Source organism: Passer domesticus, chromosome 3 (genome assembly GCF_036417665.1).
Source record: "Passer domesticus isolate bPasDom1 chromosome 3, bPasDom1.hap1, whole genome shotgun sequence".
NCBI classification, from domain to species: Eukaryota; Metazoa; Chordata; class Aves; order Passeriformes; family Passeridae; genus Passer; species Passer domesticus.
Genome location: NC_087476.1, coordinates 30,074,930 through 30,094,799, shown reverse-complemented (window position 1 = coordinate 30,094,799; position 19,870 = coordinate 30,074,930). Strand labels below are relative to the sequence as shown.

The window sequence follows — 19,870 nt, the reverse complement described above, 5'->3', positions numbered from 1 at the left end:
CACAGTGGGTTAGAGTGGTTGTCATTACTTTTGGATACTCTGTGGTATTCTAATTGTTCATTGAAATTGAACCAATATTCAATTGAATACCAATTGAAAATTGGTAGGAAATGCCTATGATAAGCATTCATATTGTTGAACTTATTACAGCTGTGCTGCAGATAAATATATCTGAGCTGCACTGTACTAGGCTTACATTAATGTATAAGGAGAGGCCCTTTTACACAACAATTTTATATGCTTTATTTTAGATACGCATTCAGGAATGGGATAACTTGTCCCCAATTGCTCTGCTTGTTTCTCTCCCTTAGCTTCAAAGTCAATCTGGGATAACTACCTCAGGTGTGCATATCTGTGCTCATAGAAGTCCATTTGTAGTCAGATGAATTCAATATTTTTTCCTCAAAGGAAGAAATTCAAAAGGTAGAAAGCTTTTGAACAACACAAGGGGAAAGATGAAATATGAACTGAAAAAGTATAGCACTTTTGAATGGCTTACAAAAATCTTACTAGTCGTGGAAAAATCCATAATCAAGGGAGATAGCAAAGATAAAATGTCTGAGAATAGAGGTAGAAACAGTGCTTTAAAATATTCTTTCCCTTCCTCCTGCCACAAGAAATCCCTAAATAGATGTCTGTCAGTTTTTATTCCATGAATATAAATTAGCAGATAATGAAGCAATATATAAAATTAGTAAGAAGATGTCATGGATAGAGGCAGGACAGCTGGACAGTCAGAGGAAGAAAGAAAGACTTTTATTAGACACAAAAGGATTTTAATGTTCGTGCCCATGATCAGGTAGAAGTCAAAATTATATAGTAGTGCTTAAAGACAATACTCTACAGACTTGTCAGGCTTGTGATTAAAAAAGCTGGGGCGTAGTCAGATACAAATGTTGATGGCATTCTTTCAACTTTAGCAATCCAGGAGAATGTTTAAGAGCAGTTATTAAAATAGGACGCTGCTTTGAAGATGCCAATAACTTGTATCAAGGAATATAAAATAGTCTGTGGATTGGTAATCTAAAATTAGTGTGCTCCAGATTACAGATGGAAACTAAATAGTACAAGGGCTTCACTGGGTGAGTAGAATTCATGACTGCTTATAGAACTGGTTGACATGGTCAACATAGACATATGGACAGCTTGACATAGTTTTGGATAGAAATACTGAAATAGGACTTGGACCAAAGTAGTTAAGTTGAGTAGATCCTACCAGAAAGTGGAGCTCACTTGTTACATTGTCAATTTATTTTATTTCATGTTAAATCAGGCAGACTGATAGCCTCATACAAACACTAGCCTTTATGATACGTTCCATGATATGGGATTTGGCAGCCCAAACATCCTGATAGAAAAATTGAAATAGTAAAAAGTTTAGATATGTTGTGTGTGGTGAACAGATTTAAAACTATGGATGAAGAATAGTCACTGAGTGGTATGTTTCCCTGGGGTGGAGAGTGGTAGGCTTTGATTTTTTTTTCCCCCTTTTTTTTCCCTTTTTTTTTTTCTTTTTTTTCTTTTTTTTTCTTTTTTCTAGAGAAATTCTCAGGTATTCCTGTTAACTTGCAAGTGAATTAAATATTGGAAAGGTGCAATGAAAATAGGAACAGGTCATGTGGTAGGTTGCTTGTATCTCTTAGGAAGCAAGGTGGTACCGGTCACCTTGAGTGCAACCAAAATACATGCATGTATGCATTCAGAAACCAGAAGTGGAGCGTGTGTTTACATGTTCTCCAGGCTGAATTATAACAGTGAGGAGTTAGAAAAGTGGCACTATGTCAGACTAAGTGGTATTTTGTACTTTTTTCAAGGCAGTATGTGCTTTGAGGATAGGTGAACCGTGGCTATGACCTAGTACCTAGTTTCTGTTTTGGAAAAGGGAAAGCAAGGCTGATGTCTTTTGCAAGGCAGTGGGCAGCATCAGGAGATGGGGGAATAGAGGGAGGCATGAAGAATGAATGTCTGGCTTAGCAAAGAAAAAAAGAAAAAACAAGCTAGTGAAGCTCAAAATGTGGAATGGACAAGTATGGGAGAAACAGTACCAAAAGCTTGAAAACAAGTGCTGCAGATAACATTTTTGAAATACTTAAATATTTTCAGTTGCTTTTCTGTGTTGAGCAGTAGAGCATGACTGTCAGGCAAAATATGTCACCAGTGTACCTCTGATGCATCTGATCAAAAGCATTCCTGCGTGCCTCACTGACAGGGTGGAAGCAGAGCATTGACTGGCTCTGTGGGGAGTGAATGGGTGGACAACAGCGTGAGAGGGATCAGCCTTTAAGTTAGGGTGTCCTAAAGAGATGTACCTTTGTGTCTGAGAGAGAGAGAGAGAGAGAGAGAGAGAGAGAGAGAGAGACTGGATGTCTTCTGAAAATCAAGCCTTCAGAGGATTCATCTCCATGCAGTCAGCAAAGAATGCTAATGGGTTGGGATTTTTTCCATAAAACATGGTTGTACTCTTTTGACCCCTAAAGAGAATTGTCAGCATCATCTTATAGCTTGTGTTGGATGGTATTTTTGAGAGGGCTAGAACTTGACTATATAAAAACAGCATGTTTAAAGTGTCATTTTAGAGTTCAGAGAGTTGGCTGGTCTCAGACCTGAAGTAGCTGCACTATGGATTACTTCTAACGCTGAGCATGCTCTATTGCTATGAGCTGAGGTTAACAGATCAAATTCCTAAGTTAGTCAGTCTCTGATTCATCTTTTAAATGTTGTTCCAGGTTTTCGAAGTAAGCCAAATTCTCTCCAGCAACAAACAGCTCCACTTCTCTGAGAATACTGAACAAGTAAATAAGTCCAGCAAAACCTAAATGCTGTTTGGCAAGACAGGATAATGCTGGAAACACTTGCCAAAATTGACTTGGCAAAAACTCTTCTGTTTTCAGTAGATTTGGAATAGAATCTGACAAGATCTCAGCTCTCTCTCCATGGGAACTATGTGACTCTCCTAAATATTCTTACTATTGGGTGGATTGTGTGTAAGGAGTATAGCTATAGAAGCACTTGGATGCCTTTCCTGCACAGTATCCCTTATCTCTAAGATGTGAGAAATGGAATATAACTACATTAGCAGAATCATTTTGATGCTTGTTAAATAAATGGGAATGTGTGCCTGTAAATATGAAGAGGCAATGCTTTCTGCAGTGTTTCAAACTTAGTAGTTGTTCTGTCTCAGCCTGGCCTTAGTGAAGGTCTGATTTCTGTCAGCAGAGCACAGTCAGGAGGGCTTCCGGGTTAACAGCCAGCAGATTAATATCTTCCCATGGAAACAAATCCTAGCAGATGGAAGAACAAAACAAAAAAAAAAAAAATAGAAGTCTAGGCCAATACCCTCCAGTGTATTAATTTTTTCTTCAAGTTTCTAGTGGTGCTTGTGGTAGCACAAATACAGAGTAGATGCTACTGTTTCAGTTTAAGCTGTTGGCTAACAGGGGGGAGTAAACGGTTTGGGGCATTAGTTAAATTTTCCAGGCATATGTAACAATATGGAAAATAATATTTTTACACTTTGTGCAAACAGTAAGCAGGTAAAGAAAGAGAAATAGATTAAGGCAAACTGAACCACTGGGAGCAGGGGATAAACAAATAAATAGAGTAAGAAAACTGCCATAGAATTTAAAAGTTGTCTCGGCCTTGTTTCCTTTTCTATTTATTATTTAGTTTTGAATTCCTGACCTGACTGAGCTGAATATTCAGGCTGTACCAAGATGCTGGTGGTGTCACTGATGATGCCTAAAATGGATGTTCAAAGCAATTTAAATGCTAAAAATTAGACAGGATCTCCCTCTGGAGGTCTTTAAAGGCATCTCTGTCCATGAAAGGCATTTTGTACTTTTTTTAAAAAACACTGCATCATTTATTTCCTAAACCTTGGAATTATCCTGGATCAGGTAGTTGCTTCTACCTCACCCTGGATGCTTCGTGGAAGCACAATATATGACAGAACCAGACTGGTCACTGACTGACTGGGCAGTCTAACCTGTTCTGTATGAGTGGGTTTTTTACACCATACTGAAAAAAAGTTGATTAAGGCAGTTCATGCAGACAGATTAAATAGTAGGTTTTGACAAAAAGGTTCTGGTCTAATCTTCTGGCAAGTGACTAAGGGATCTAGGGAAGAAATTATCATTTGGCAGCTACTTTAAAACATGGGACCCTAAAGAAGTAACTGCAAAGGCTAAGTCTCTTGCATAGCCCCCAAACCATGGTAGAGAGCAGCCAGAGTATTCAACAAGTGATAGCTGTATTCTTATCAATTGTCAAAAGAATAAAGGATGCGTTCTGTTCATGGTCAGTGAAGGATGTTTAAGTTTTATACTTTTGCACCAAGTTTCTATGCTGTCTGTGTTCACAGCTGGTGAAAATGTCCTTGGTAGAGTCATTGAGGCCTGGATAGTGGCCCTCTGGTCACGTGCTTGAACTAGGTGCCAGCTAGGATCTCTGAAGCATTGGTAAAAATTGCATAATGCTGATGGATACAAGGTTTACAGGAGAGGCAACTGGAACTGAGGAGAAACTGCCAGGATATTTAACCTGACAGCACTTACCTATGTCTAGGTACCTGAATTACTGAAAGTTTAATCCTACCTTAAGTGTCTTTGTCTTATTCTTTTTGAATCTGTAAAAAGACAGGCATACCCGTTGGGATAAAACCTGTGTAAGAAGTTCTCAGAAGAATCAGGATTTTGCCTGAGAATGTCAAAATGGTGTATTTTTTAATAGATTCATGCAGTGTTACATTGTGGTGAAGTGTTGACAATGTTCAGAGATAATCTGGCATTTCATTCCTAGAGTAAGTCTCTTTTCCCTTCAATAAGTCTTTCAGGATTTAGTGTATGGCTTCCGTTCTCTTTGAAACTATATTGTCCCTCCTGTCTGTTGCCTAATCCACATGGATGTTTTTCTGTAGCTCTGTGCAGAACATGTGGGGGCTTTGTAAAGTTGCTAACACTGTGTTTGTTCTCTACTATCTGACAGCCTTAAGACAGGAAGCGAAAGGGTTTCAATTTCAAGATGGATCAAGTGGAGCATATTGGAAACCTGTAAACAAGAAGTCTGATCTCCCCTTTTTCCCCTTAAGTCTGCACCATAGCAACTATCTATGCAGAAGGATTTTGTGTCTTGTATGAGGAAATCTGTAAAGAAGCCTTGTTGTTCTTTTGTTCATTTCTATCACAAAGATATTTTATACAAATATATCTGGTGCTGTCCTGGAAGGTTGGGTGTTTCATTCCTGGGAGGAACTGACTGCAGATAGGAGCTTTGTTAAAAGATTTTTTTTTTCTGTTACATTTCCTTCCATGTCAGTGTGCTGAGCTGAAAATCCGATCTTTAAGGAGATGCAAACCCATAGTGAAAAAAGCATGCAAGTTTCCTAATCTGAGCATTCTACTCCTCATGAGGAAGATCTGCAGGTTTTTCACATTAGTAGAATGGAATTAAAGTGGTAGCCTTAGGAAAAGGAGAACGTGAGTGTTTCAGTACAGCGTTTGAATAATTAAAATTGGAACTTGACACATTTTTGCCTCAGGCATTTTGCAGTTGCTGCTTATGAGAGCAGTGGTTTTTTGGAATGTTTCGAATCTTCTGTCAGTATCACTGATGTAAGACTGGTTCAGCCCTTTTTCTGTAAGTGGACATACATTGAGGGGAAGAAGGTGTAAGTGCTTCTTTTAGGACACAGGCAGAAAGCTGCAAGCATGTAATAAAGGTATGAAAATCATCTTCCCTGCACTAGTGTTGGCTGCACCCAGGTCTAAGCCTGTCTACCACTTTACTGTGGTTATATATGTCAATTTTCTCCACTGATGACTGAATGTTTGGTGTTTGTGAAGGTGGTTGTACAGGGGTGCTGAAGCTTAGATATCCCTGCCTGGGTACTCTCCTTGAGATGCACACAGTTCACCTTGTGTTCACAAGTGCTTATGAAGTCTGCAGCTTCTCTTGACTGTGTAAGTGTACTCACTTACTCATAGCTAAAAGAGATTTGAAATATTTCCAGAAAGAGTATTGGTGCTTTAAGTCCTTCAGACTTCTGGCACTTACTCTCTGATGCCGTGGGACACGGGTGATTAGACTTGGTCATATCATTGTTAGTGCTTTTCTTGCAGAGAAGTTTTCTGAACTGATGGCAGTCTCACTTGCTGGATATATTGACTTAAAGGTAGTGTCATATGCATTCTCCTCCATGAAAGCTACAGAACAAGAAAATGCTCCTAATTGCATCTGTAGAATGTCTGCTGTCTGTTTTGGATTCTGGTGAGGTATCTTTCTTCCTAGAGATTCAGCAGCTTCTAGTAGAATGTGTACAGATAAAGCACTTTTACTTTAGAAGTAGTTTTTAACTTTTCAAAGATGTTTCTGTGATTGCAGCAAACCTGTTGTATGAAGTGTATGAGTAGAAACAGGATATGCTAAAATTGCATCATGAACTAAAATCAGTTGTCACATCCATCATATATTGAGAAATAATTTGCACTGAATTTCTTGAACTCTTACGGAATATCTTGCAGAATATCAGTTTTCTGCTGAAAAGAACATCTGAAGATATATGTCCTCTAGTTTTCATTATAAGCATTAAATCATCACTTTGACTTGATTGCATTTTGGCTTATATTGCTAATAGTCTTTAATTTCTTGGAGTGGATTTGTGGAACCCGTTTTCTCTTCTTAGCAGAGAAATATCAGATGGTGAGACATAATTTTAAACCTTTCTTTGAGCTGACCAAAAATGTAACTAATCTATCTTGAATGCAGTTATGCTTTGAGGCTAGTATATATTACAGGTTTTAACTGTGGTTTATGTCTGCTGTTATTTTAAGCCTCCAGACACTTTAAACAAGGAGTAAAATATTTGCATTTTAGAAAATGATGTGTGTGGTTTCAGATCTTCTCACAGAAATTACTGTTACAATAAATTCTAATGCAGAAGATTTGTGTCAACTTCCTACCCTTCCAAAAAATTTGAAGACACATGATGTAAAATTGAACATCATCTAATCTTTACTTCCATGTTTACCACTTCAGAATGAAGGACTTTTTTGTTTAAAAAATTAAAATCTGAACCTGACTTAACTTTCAATTTCCTCTTTGGTTCCCATTTTAGCATGTCTTGGCACTGCTCTTGTGTTGGCGAGAGGTGTCGCTTCGCTGAGCTCTAGGGAACAAAGTTTCCTTGCACTGCCATGAGCAGCATCAGCACAGATTTTTTGTTATGAAGAGGGTATATATATTACTATGCTTCTAAAATTTTGGTTTTGGCCTCTGCTGAAGTGTCTGATAGTGATGACAAAATAATTTCCGATACCATCCCGTGGTAACCTCAGTGCAGTTTGTGCAGCCACTGGGGCTGTGGGGAAGGCAAAGGTCAGTTGCTGCAGCCTTGAAGAGAAAGCAGAGTATGTCTAGCTAGAAACATAAGTCAGGCTAGGAGGGAAAGTAGTCATCATGTTTTTTTAATCAACATCACGAGGTGTTCTCACTATTTTACATAGCCTCCTAACAAACAGCTTGTGTGCCACTTGCCATCAGCCCTCTCTGTGCTTGTGTTCAGAACAGAAGAGAAAATTAGGATGTTGCTGAACTCTGCCTAACACATCAGTTCCCTCAGTAAGACCCATAGAATTGCAGCACTGGTAAAAAATATCTCTAGAAAGGAAGTACCCGAGCTGCTTACATCCCTTTCTTCTCCCTTTAATACTTGGCAGGCTTTTACGTAGCTTGGTCAGGAAGTAATATGGGGTCTGTCTGAAATACTAGCTGCCTGCCCTCATCTTTTGCCAGAAAGGGCACAAGCAGAACAGTATGCAGTTGCTTTATTTATTTAGATTGTATTTTACCTTACTATTCTCCTATGCAGCAGTTTAGATTTCCTGGTGGTTTAAGACTTGTGAAAGAAAATGAAGTCTCTGTCCACTGTTTGGTTGGGTTTAGATGAGATTTCTTGCAAATCAGGTTTTCTTAGAAGTAGCCTGCTCATTTTTGTACAGAGAGAAGATCTGGATGTGAGTAGCACCATTCCATGTTAGCACGATTCCCTGATAGGCCTGAAAAGGGGAACAGGATGAGATTTTGCAGCTTCAGTGTGGGAGGCATTAGGCACAGAAACTTTTTAAGATATTATTTCTATTGCCAAGCCATTTGCTTAAAAAATTTGTGTGCTGGAGCCTGTCTCTGCCCTTATCTTATGCAGCTGACCCTCGAGTTTCTTGCTTCCTGCTTCTTGGATGGAGACTGCATTTTCACGTTTCTCTAAGTGACACTTCTTTGCCTCTTGCTTCATCATCTGTGTCTCTCATAGTCACCAGGCAGGTTGTAGGACTGGAAGTGAGGTAGAAACAAGAAAAAAATGTGGTGCCTTTTTCTCTTGTGCCTGTTTGCCTTGTCTTACACACTGACCATGTGGTGTAACAAGTTTGATTTGTTGGCAAAATGCATGCTGAGAGCAGCGTTTTGCTCCATTCCCGTGTTAGTAACTGTGAGACTGAAACCACTTCAATTACCAGATGGACTGGGTTTTCCAAAGGTTATAATTCTCATGAACTCTGTGAAAATGAAAGTTTATATTTATATATCCTACCCTTGGATTATAGTTTTCTGTATTTATTTGTTTAAGTGCGGGGTACAGCATGTACTATTTGATGTACTATTTTTGATGATCACTGTATGGTTCCACTTCCTTAAAATAAATAAAATAAAAATAGACTAATACTTAGCAGCATGATAAGTGGTGAAAGGTTGATACTAATTAAATAAGATTGTCAAAGTCCATGAAGGAAGAATTACAGATGGTCCAGAACTTTTGTAAATAGTTTAGGTACTCTGCCTTCATATTTTCACAAAGTTTGGGTAGTCTATAAAGCTTTCAATGCATTTGAAAAAACATCCAACAAGAAAAAAAAGTGTTCCTTTATTTTCTACTGGCATGACTTAGGCTGCTCATGTGCACATATGGAAGTTAGGCAGCAAGAGGACAGGTGGGGATGGAAATACAGAACTGCTGCTAAATTGGTAACTCTCAGTTCCTTTGTTCAGCATAAGATTTCCTTTAACCACAGTAAAATAGATGTGGTTTTTCAGGAAGCCTCCATATGAAATAGCTAAAAAAAAATGTATCAGCATTTGACTAATGCTTAACTTACTACTTTTTCATGGAAAAATAATACTGCTGCATCCAAATCTGTCCTATCAGTGACGTTGCTGTTTCTGTAAACACTGTCTGTGGGCTGGCTCCAGGACTCTGTTTGTTCAGAGCGTGAGCTGGGAGACTCCCTTCCAACAGAGGAAATGGGACGATGTGTTAAGCTTTCGCTGGAGATTGTTCACTTCCACAGAAGCTATATCCTCTGCAGGGAAACAGAGCTTGGATCCCTGCCACAGCGTGGCCGCGATGTTAACGAGTAGGAGAAGCTGTGCCTGCTTCAGCAGCAGTCTGCTAATTCAGAGAAGGGGTTAGAGAACAAAGTGGAGTTTGATGAAATTTAAATGCGACATTTAATCCTGTTAGCAGACAGAGGGAAAAGTTCTTTGTTCCATGGAGGGGAAGGAGAGGAGCTATTGAATTTAACTGAAATCTATGCATCAGGAAGAACCATATCAAATGGAATCTGGGTCCATGCCTTGTTTCAAATACATCATCTTTGCCAAACAGAAACCTCAGCTGAGTTTCTGTACAACTGAAGCCCTGCTTGTTTTCAACTTGCAGCAACTGTTCTTTAATACAGATGAGCAACTTGATCTTCTTTGGGTTGCTCACATACCATAGTGATGAGCCTTACTGAAATACTACAAAAGAAGTTTTAAGTTTACTGCCTATTTAGGAGAAAAGAAAGTATGTTCAGGTGAGGCTTTTTTTAGTGTCTTCAGGGTCAAGTAGTGATTTTATTGCTAAAAAAATGGTTTAATTTCAGCATAGCCGCCTCGAGTAATGCTAGTCTTTTCTCTCAAATTTTTCTTTGAAGTTGCTAATTTGTCAGCCTTAGCCAAAAATGGGTTAAATGACTTCATAGGTTGTCAGTCAGATGTTCAGAGTGATTACAGCATGTGGTGGTGCTGTGCACCGTGATTTCTGTGAAGTTCCTGGCACAGTTCTGGATCACAGTGTGTACATGAACCTACCCCAGCATGGGTGGATCATGGGCAAGGCAGCACTGGTGGGACTGGTACATGTAGAGAGTGTGAAGAGGAGGACTCTGAGGGAGGATGTGAAGGTGGAAATATCATTTCTGTTAAGACACAATGAAGAAGAATGCATGAATGAGCTGTAATAGAAACGGTAATGTGAGTGCCAAGTCTGTCCTCATGTGATACTGGAGGTAGGGAAGAAGGCTTATTAAGGGTAAGGAAGGTTGCAGATCTTGATAGGCCTAGACCATGACAATAGCTGCTGTTTGAGTCAACTGAGAGGGGACAGGTGGCCCTAAGAGGATATAAAGATTCTTAGAGTATTCTTTCTGGCAGTAATTTTCTAAATCTGTTCCGGTCACCGCAAGATTTTTGCCTTTCCTTCACTGGAGAGTGTCATGTTAAAGAGAACTTGGAAGACAAGAAATTGCCTGGATGGGCTGGAAATGTAAGGATCAGTTGAAAGGACTTAAATTTAGATTTAATGCATAAATAATCTTCAAGCCTGGGTGTTTGGCTACATCTGTGGAGTTGCAAGTATTAATTACGTGTTAGAGTTAGCAGGAATATTTTTCTTGAAGTGATGGTAGATCAAGAAAAATTTCATGTGTGCTATTGGACACAGAGTCCAATGGCAGTTTTCTGGACCATGTTCACAAAGCGGATGGGGTTTTTTCTTAATTGCAAAGTAAACCACCCAGATTGAATGTGCAGAAGAGCTTTTAAGGATCTCCACTCTAAAAACAAATGGAATATCTTCTGGGAAGGAAGAAAAGGAGAGGAGGGGAGGAGAGAGGGAGAGGGAGAGGAGAGGAGAGAGGCCTGGTTCTAGACTGTCACAGAAAGATTGGTAACTCAAAATACACAGGGATGGAATAGTGCAGATATCTTGGGACTTTAGCAAGAGTACTGTTTGCTGAGTTAACCTGAAGATGATTTGGGATGGAAATAGGAAAGTGAAACTTAAGGCAACTGCTGTGCTTAGAGAAGAAATGGAGATCTGGGTATTTAAAGAAGACTTGAGTTATCTAAGAGAGGCAAAATAATGAAAGGATGAAAATTCCTTAATAAGGCATACTTTGCTGTTACACTTATTTGTAAGTCATTGAAAAGGGGCTCTCTTTAAAAACAAAAGAACCGACATTAATATTTTAACATGGTTATAGTAACCATAAGACACTAGCAGTAGGAAATACTTCCTGCATTGCTTAGTTCTTACTTGGGAATGTAATAGAACTCTTAAGCCAGCATTGGCAAGAAAAATTACATGTATGAGTATTTCATGCATAGTGCCAAATATTATTCCTACTTGTCCATGTAGAAATGACATTTCAGGCTGGCAATTTCCCTTTTTTAAAAGTATCTTTAACTAGAACTTTTTTCATTGAGGGAGAAAATGTGTCCACCATTCTCCATTTGTACGGGCATGCCCATACTGCCACATAACTATTGAAATGCCAGCCTCTTTCAAAGCCTCACAGCTTGAATGCCATTTACCATAGGGCATTCAGCAGCAGAGTTAACTGCTTGGTGGGTGTAGAGGAAATGCTAGAAGATAGCTGCACATCATTTAGGTAATGTAGAGAAGAATCCAAAAGCCCCTTTGATACTCAAGGCTGAACATGAAAAGATTTTAGGAAATTAAATTGTGCTGAATAGTAACTGACTGTTATTTCTGTTAGCTTCTTTCCACTCAGCTTTTGCTGCTGATCTGAACTTTCAGCAACTTTTTAAGTGCATCTTTTTGCAGTTCTGCTTCTGCAGAATCTGAAATTCTTTGTGTTCTTAAACTTTGATTTTGGAGGAGTTAGGTTTCTTGGGTGAAAGGAGCCAGCTATTCTATTATTCTGGCATAGTGTGCAAGCTGGCTGTTGAGTCATGTACTCTCAATGCTGGTAATGTTGTTGAGATTTCCTGAATAGACAGTAACTGGAAGAGTGCTTATCATCTGGACACAGCAAACTCAGTCTGAGCAAGTGGCATGTGTAAAACTCAGACGCTTGGGTTTGGTTTTTGCATGTTTTGAATGTGCAAAAAGTGGGGGGAAAATGACTTGCAGAAGAGCTGTTGTAGAAACAAGTGTTTACGTGTAGGGAATTTGAGGGAGGAAAGTTAACAGAGAGAAATGATGAGCCTCAAGGGTCCTTGTTACAATTAGAGCCAAGACTCAGGAATTAAAAATTCCAATTTAGAGAGCGCACATAAATTACCTCTGTTTTAACCTGACAAAGACGTGCAGTTGTATGGAACAAAATAGGAATTGTGAAAGGTTTCCTAATAAAAGTGAAAAGCAAGGTGAAACATGCTTATAGTTTTTCTATTTAATTAAGCACTTAGGTCTGGAAAAAACCTTGCCTTTCCTCTTGAGTCAATGATTAGGCTCCTTCAGGAGAAACTTCTGAGACTACAAAGCTCACCTGAATTGAAGGGAGGTTGCAATGCTTAGTTTGGGTATGAAATTAAGAGGTGCTCTACTTTAAGTGGTTTGAGGGTTTCCTGTGAAGAGATTTACTTCACATTCTTTTTTTTTTAATTTGCTGCTGCTCAACTTACAGACTTACTGGCAGTTTGTTCTCCATCTCCCCTTCAAAATTACATGACTTTCAGGATGCTGCCTCTCTGCTTTTTATTTCTCTTTTTCATATTAATATCCAAAACATAAATGCTCAGAAAAAGTCTCTATCTGTATTTCTATCGCTCTCTCCATTTTATTCAACCTGGGATAAAAAACTGTACAAAGGAAATCCAAGTGTGGTATGGTTAAAACTGAAGCTAAAACCTCAGAGCTGTGCTGATATGGCCCTATAAGGCAAGAAAGATATTTCAGTAAGTTCTTTTCCAAACTATTGGCATAAAAAGTTAATTTTTTGTTCATGGTTTTTAATTCACAACGTTTTGTTTAATTATATAATTTCTAAAGTTTTTTGCATTGGACTTAAAAAGATACATGCACTGATTTAATTGTATTTAGTAAGAAAATAAGAGATTTTGTAAGACTGTGCAATAAGCCAGTATTAAAATTAAAAACATTTGTTATATTACTCTTATGCAAGCAAGTTTTCCTGATGTAAATTTCCACAGGTCAATGTATGTTGCTCTGCTTACCTGAATATTTCTCACAAAACAAAAATCATGATGTCACTAACCATGAGTAGTTCTGTGCCAAGCAAAAATTTTAAGTTAGGTTTCTTAGTCACTTAACAATTCTCTTCTTGATTTCTACAGTTTCTGGTGTTCTCTTAAGACATATTTATGTTTCAAAATAAGACTTGTTGATTGTGGTATGACAAGAAGCTCAATCTCTAAACTTGCAAAGCTGAAAATTCTTGCTGAGACTAAATAATATAGATTGTTTGGCGTGGGAGAGTGGTTTCTTTCCCTTTTTGATTGTTTTTTAACCTGTGCGCTAATGGTCTGAAGTAAGTCCTGCTCTTTAAGTAGCCTGTGCAACCTCTCTGGTTAATAGCTTTAGTAGGGAAGTTTGTAACTGAATTTGGACATGGAGCAGAAAAACATGTTTATATGCCCCATTCTTGCTGAAACTAATTTCTGCCATCAAGAAATCATAGCTTTATATATTTATTTGTGTAAAGAAGTTAGATAAAGTCTGCTGTTAGAAGTTTCAAAGCAAAATCACCTCAGCCGGAGATGCTCTGGAAACTTTCCTTTGCAACTCTTTCCTTTGTAAAGAAAGCTCTTGTAAAAAATCAGAGATGGGGAGAATGTGGGGAGAGCCTGTGCTGTAGCACAAGGGCAGACATGGTAATGCTTGTTTTGCAGAAAAGCTTTGTTTAGCTTAGCAACCTCATTGCTAAATATTCCCTGTCACTTTGCAGCATAATCTAAGGAGACTACAGCTATTTAGGAACAGAGGGAATGTGAATGTGTGGGGCCAAGACTCATTGCTAGAGAATCTGATGAGCATGAGAGAGGAGGGCATTGAACCTTAATAATAGCTCATGTAGTACCAAGCTGATTCTTGTTGTCCTGAGGCATAAGAAGTTTAGGCCTATTCTTACACCTTTGTTGGGTTTTGTTCATGGTGATAATGTGGAAATGAGATCTGGTGTGTGTGACTTTTTTTTCCATTCAGGATTTGCAGACGGGCTGGATTTGTGTACTGGGACAGCTGGGGGGAGTTAAATAAATATCCTTATCAGCCTGGAGTAGGGGGTTGTACTAGCAATTCTCTAGGCTGTACTGACATCTGGTGGCAGTTTATGTATTTATAAAGTATTATAAATTATATAAATTATATTATAAAGTATTTGAAATACTTTTCATTCAAAGGTGGGCCAATTAATTCACTGTCTAGAATATGCCTGCTTATGTATTTTGGGCTGTTCCACCTTATTTTGTAGCCTGTATGTGGTGGCTGTTCTTTCCCCACTGTCTTGCTTCTGACTCTGAGAGCCAAAAAGTTCAAACTTGTTGAAACTAATCTTTCTTTTACCTAGTTTAAAAATGTATTGACTTTGTTTTCAGATTTTTTTTGTGAGTCTTACAACAGCTATATGGAAAGAGAAACATGATTATTTTATTTTTTTCCTTTCCCTTCAGATAGTTGCAGGGTTCATGAAGAAAATGAACGGGATTAGTTTTCTTTCTTTGAAGCTGAAGGGAGAGCTGAAGGAGAACCCTGAGATCTACCTCCATTTTTATGTCTTCCCCATCAGACAGAGACTCCAGGGCTCCTCTTTACATACCCATATATATATATATATATATATATATATATATATATATATATACATGTTTCTGAAGTGGAACACAGAATGTTTAAGATGGGAAAAAACAGAATTCACTGTCATGGACTTGAAGTAATCTTAGAAACCTGCCAGGCTTTTTTTTTGGAGAAAGTTGATAGCAAATCATTGTTACCAGGATCAAAAGGTGTTCACTGAAACTGTGTGGCCTTCCAGGAACAGGCAGGTGAGAAAGAAATCTTGGCAATTTTGAGAGAAATTGTTCTTCATGTAGGAGAACAGCAGTAGTGAGAGGTTTGTAGTTTTCGTGGTTACCACACAGAGATGGAGACTTTGGAAGGAGGTTCCACCAGACTCTAGCTAAGCTCTAAGGAGGCCTGACACTGTGACTGCTCCTTCCCAAGTCCAAATGTTAGTTCTTACTTTAAACTGACACAGCTATCACACTGTATACTAGCTGCTTCTTGAGGGGGGCCTGATCAGTGAAGGAGCTAAGTTGGGAATATCTCCAAATGTAAAGACCACAGAGTCTCCAGGATGCCACCAGACAAAGAAGGAAGAGTTTTAAATAGCTTGCAGTCATTCCTGAGCCTGCTCCTTTTCAAGTTGTCTGTATTCAGAAGGGGGATTCAGCACAAGTATTTTGCCCCTCAAGTGGGTTGCTGCAGGTGGGTCAGGTAAGCCTGTGTGTAGGCAGGCTAGCCTTCCCTGTGTGCATTATGGATTTGAGGAAGGTTTTGAGGCAGTTTTGAATTTTTATAAAAGGCAATGTATTCTCCAAAGCGAGCAGTGAGTAATTCATGCATGTTGGCACCCAACTTATTGTCATTACCAGAAATTAAACATTTAACTAGCTGCAAAGGAAAGAGAATACGTTTTCTTTTCAGTCCTTCCCTTTTGTGCTTAGTTGTAAAATGAAAGAAATTAATGACTACACTTTCTTTATAGTGTGGCATTTACTGGACAACTCAGAGTCTCTTCTTTCCAGGTGATGGCAGGGCAGTGCTTTAGTTTTGGGTTGTTAGTTTGTTGATGCACTGCATTCTTCTATTAGCTGCTTCTTACATAACTGTCTATTACATTTTATAGTCATATCCCTCAAGTGTAGGGGAGTGAAGCCAAGGGAGGGAGAGCAGGTTTTAGTGTCAGGTAAATAATTATATCACTAACACCTTGCCTCTTGGAGATCTGGGAGCGAAAGGCTTTTTTGGAGCACTTAATCCTTACTGACAGCTTTGTTGAGCCCATGACTTCTTTTGTGGCTATTGGTGCAAGTAGTGCCTTCCCTTGGAATCTTCAGGGGAAGGATTTTAGCCTAGCTTTGTGCGAGGCTTGCTGGCAAATCACCAGCTGTATTTCTTACACACCTACAGAGGGACATGCTTTGCAATGGAAGCTGGGGCAGGCAGGTTGCTGTGTCTGGGTGCCTAGACAGAGATGAGGAACCTGGCAAGTGGTAGGCATCTCTTGGCAAGGGGCTATGATATATGTAGCTTCCTGTCCTCCCCAAGTACATCACCTTAGATGCATCTTTGACTACATAAATATTAGTAAAAAGGGAGCCACCTGAAACAATTTGGAAGTCAAAGGCAGTCAATAGAGAAACAGTAGAAATAAAGGGGACCTGTGCTTAAAGTCATCATTTAATTGCTGTCGTGTTCTTCTGTCATTTGTTTTGAATTTAGGTCCTTTAGAATAGGAATTACTGTGTTGAGCATAAATGAAGTTCTTGCCAGATTTCCTTAAATTGTTTGAAGTTACCTGGTGCACCTTTCAGAAGCACATCTGAAATATATATCCAAAACAGACTTTTAAAGTCCTAAATCACTTGTCTCATTCATTTAAATGCTAAAGCTGAAGAATATATAACAAGTCTCAAAAGTGTTCAGGATTCCGTGAGACCATAATATGTTATTTAGATTTTATTCTGATTTTTCTTGTTCTGAAACTCCAGATTTTTTTTCATATGTTTTGAGTATTTCCTTGTCACTGCATTGTTTGCCTTGACAAGTTTTCTTCTCTGTGTGCTTGACAGTATGTTCTCTGTTATAGCACTGGCTCTTACAATTTTCTTAGATATGAGACCCACAGCTCCAGTAGCTCATAGGCTTATTTTGAAGGCAGGATTTTTTTTATTCTATAGACAGTTTGGGTGTTTTTTTCCTTCTTCTTACTTTTTAGCAAATAAAATATCAGTGCTTTCTGAATTTGCATAGTTGTGTGTGGGTTTTTGTATTGGGGACATACTAGATTATTAGAAAAGGGGTCATTTTTTTGTTCCACGTATTAAACTTGGAAGAACTATTCTAATGTAAGTGTAAGTTAATATTTTCTAAGTCAACTGTCTGATTTTAAGCCCTGAAATTTGAATTGTACTGAAAAAGTAATTGTAAATATCAATTCTAACCAATGGTAATAAAAGATGCACATCAAGATGATATCATGATTGATGTTTTAAATATAAAAAAATAAGCATCATAGCTCTTACAGGATCAAAGTAGGGTCTCTTAGCAAAAGCAATATCAGACACCTGTCAACTAAAGATTGAGTGTACTGTGGTAAATTCCATCAGAGACTACCACAATATTATTTTTCAACTTTCTATTGTAAAGAGCTGAAGTGCCTTCTGCAAATCATACTTAATCTGCAAAACCTTGAATGAGAAATGTAAGGTCTCTTGCAGCAGTTCATGTGGGATTTTAAAACTGGCTCTGCCTCCAGGAAGAACTGGGACTAGATTACCTACTGAGATGTTTACACCTTGATTATTCTGAGATGTACCCATGTTCCTTGCTCTGAAAGAGCAGATCCATGATTTTATTTCTGCACTTCTTGCTTTTGTTTCTATTGCTGGATTCATTGTCGAGCCAGTGCCAGGCTGTTTCTTGGAGGGCTACCTGGCTATCTCATTGGTGTGGCCACTTGACTGAAGACAGGGATTTTCCTCTTCTACTATATGCCCTAGAGAGAGAGATCCAACCCATGGACCCCACTGGCATGTAAAAGTGGTGAAGTTAGGAAAATGCATCTTCTTAGTGCAGAACTAGCTTAGGTTGTTTAAATGCTGACCAGATGATTTATTGAGGACAGACAGCTCGAGAAAGAAAACTTTTAGTTCTTAAAATTTGTGCTGCCTCTGCCCTTGCAGTCTGTATTCTTTTATAGCAGACTAGAAGGTAAAGACAATCTGTGCCTTCAGATCTATTTCAGCTTTTGATCCTCCTGCACAGCTCTAGGCCTCCTTATGAGTGGTCAAGCAATGGACAATTATATAGTCCCCTTCTTTCCCCTCCTGCTGCCGCTGTCATGTTTCCTGACCAAACTGATTCCCTCCAGGCCCCGGCTTTTAGGTATCTATCCTGATTCTTAGAATCACTGGAATGATACGTAGATAATGGTAGAGGAGAAAACTCTATAGTTACTTTGGTCCAAATGAAACATACTTCATGCCCACAGAGCAGCTGTTTCCTCAGAAAGCTGGCCAATGTTCTGTGCTATAAAAGCTGTTCATATGATGATGAGCACTGTATTAGTATTGGGGCAATATGAAGGCTCAACCTTCTACAGGTTGAGCACTTGGCTAAAGCTCCTCTACCTTTTCAATAGCAGATTAACTTTTTTTGAAGTACATTGCTGTGCTTTTGTTACACAATTCAGGTCCCTGGTCATTTGCATATGTTGTTTTGCATGTGTTTTTAAGCAGAAACTATTAATAATCTTGTCCCAAAGTTTTTCTTACATTGTACTTAAACCTGTTTAATCTTTTTCTTGTCTGAGGATTTTGACTTTTGTTCTACATGAGAATTTTTTTTATTTTTTTCTGATTGGATTCTCTTTTTTTAAAATTATATTTTGTTAGGGTTTTTTTTCCTCTTAGAGGTGATGCCTTCAAAGAAACTGAATACTTAAAATGTTTCTGAGTGGAAAGTACAATCTCAAATGTACCTAGACTGCTGTTAACAGCCACATGTTGTTATTTAACCGAACTCTTTGATTTACCGAGCTATATCTTTAAAAGTGTTCTTTTCCTCACAGTATTCAAAAGTGTTCCTGAACCATCATTCCTCTGTTAATTAAAAATAAGCTAGATAGTGTAGGCTTTCTGTGAGCCAGCACTCTAAATATCACTTTTAAATAGTTTTAAAAGCTTCCAGTCCTTTGGATATTACATGACAGCTCTCACCTGTAGAATGCAAAGACCGTTTTTCTGCTGTGTGCACTCATTAAAATGGTGAATTCTCTGTTTTCTGCAGGCACAACTTCAGGACATGCAAGAGTACTTTGGAGTGAACTGGCAGTAAGCCTTGCAGTACCATGGTGGCAATAATACTGGCTATTCTCTGGAGATGCTGAAGCTCAGCCTTATTTTGAACTTCATTCTTAGACCCTCCAACTTGTTCACAAAGGACTTAAAACTGATTTGGATTCATATGGTCATGGGTATGGATTTTTTCCTCCCAGTGCTTGACATCTGCATGTTTCCAGGAGTCAGTGGTGAAGTCACTAATAGGTCTGCTGACATTTGGTCTGTTCTTGGGAGCTCTGAGTGACAGGTATTGTAAACATCCTACACTCTCAGCTGTGGAAACTAAGAAAGCTGGGAGAAGGCTGTTTACTCTCCCTGCCTTGGAAATCATCTGGAGGGCAAGGATGGAATATTGTGTTGATTGTATTTCTGACAGCCTGTATTTCATGCTTTACATTATGGTGTCAGTAAACAAATTATGTCATTACGTCACATCATCAATGTCTTGTGTTCAGACCAAGGTCAGAATGACCAAGGCCATGATATGTTCCAGCTGTACTGCTGCCTTGAGGGAAACTTAAATAGTAGCAATAATACACTGCTGTACTTCCATCCTTAAGCAGTGATCAAAAAAGACCTGTCACACTGTTTGTTTGTAGGTGGTGATACATAAAAGTTGCAGTGTGGACATCCTCAAATTGACACATCAGTATTGTATAAAATCAAAATCACCCTTAAATGGTTGGGACTTGTTTTCTAAGATCTACTCAATTCTCGTTTTCTACCCAAA

General features: G+C 38.6%; 1 long non-coding RNA gene across 1 annotated transcript in view; it reads left to right on the top strand.

Annotated features, from left to right (window-relative positions):
• Window positions 1-19,567, top strand: part of LOC135296254 (uncharacterized) — a 37,149-nt gene extending 17,582 nt beyond the window's left edge. Inside the window, exon 3 of the long non-coding RNA XR_010358322.1 lies at window positions 19,088-19,567. This is a non-coding gene — a long non-coding RNA (uncharacterized LOC135296254). The remainder of the gene's footprint in view (window positions 1-19,087) is intronic.
• The last annotated feature ends 303 nt before the right edge of the window (window positions 19,568-19,870 follow it).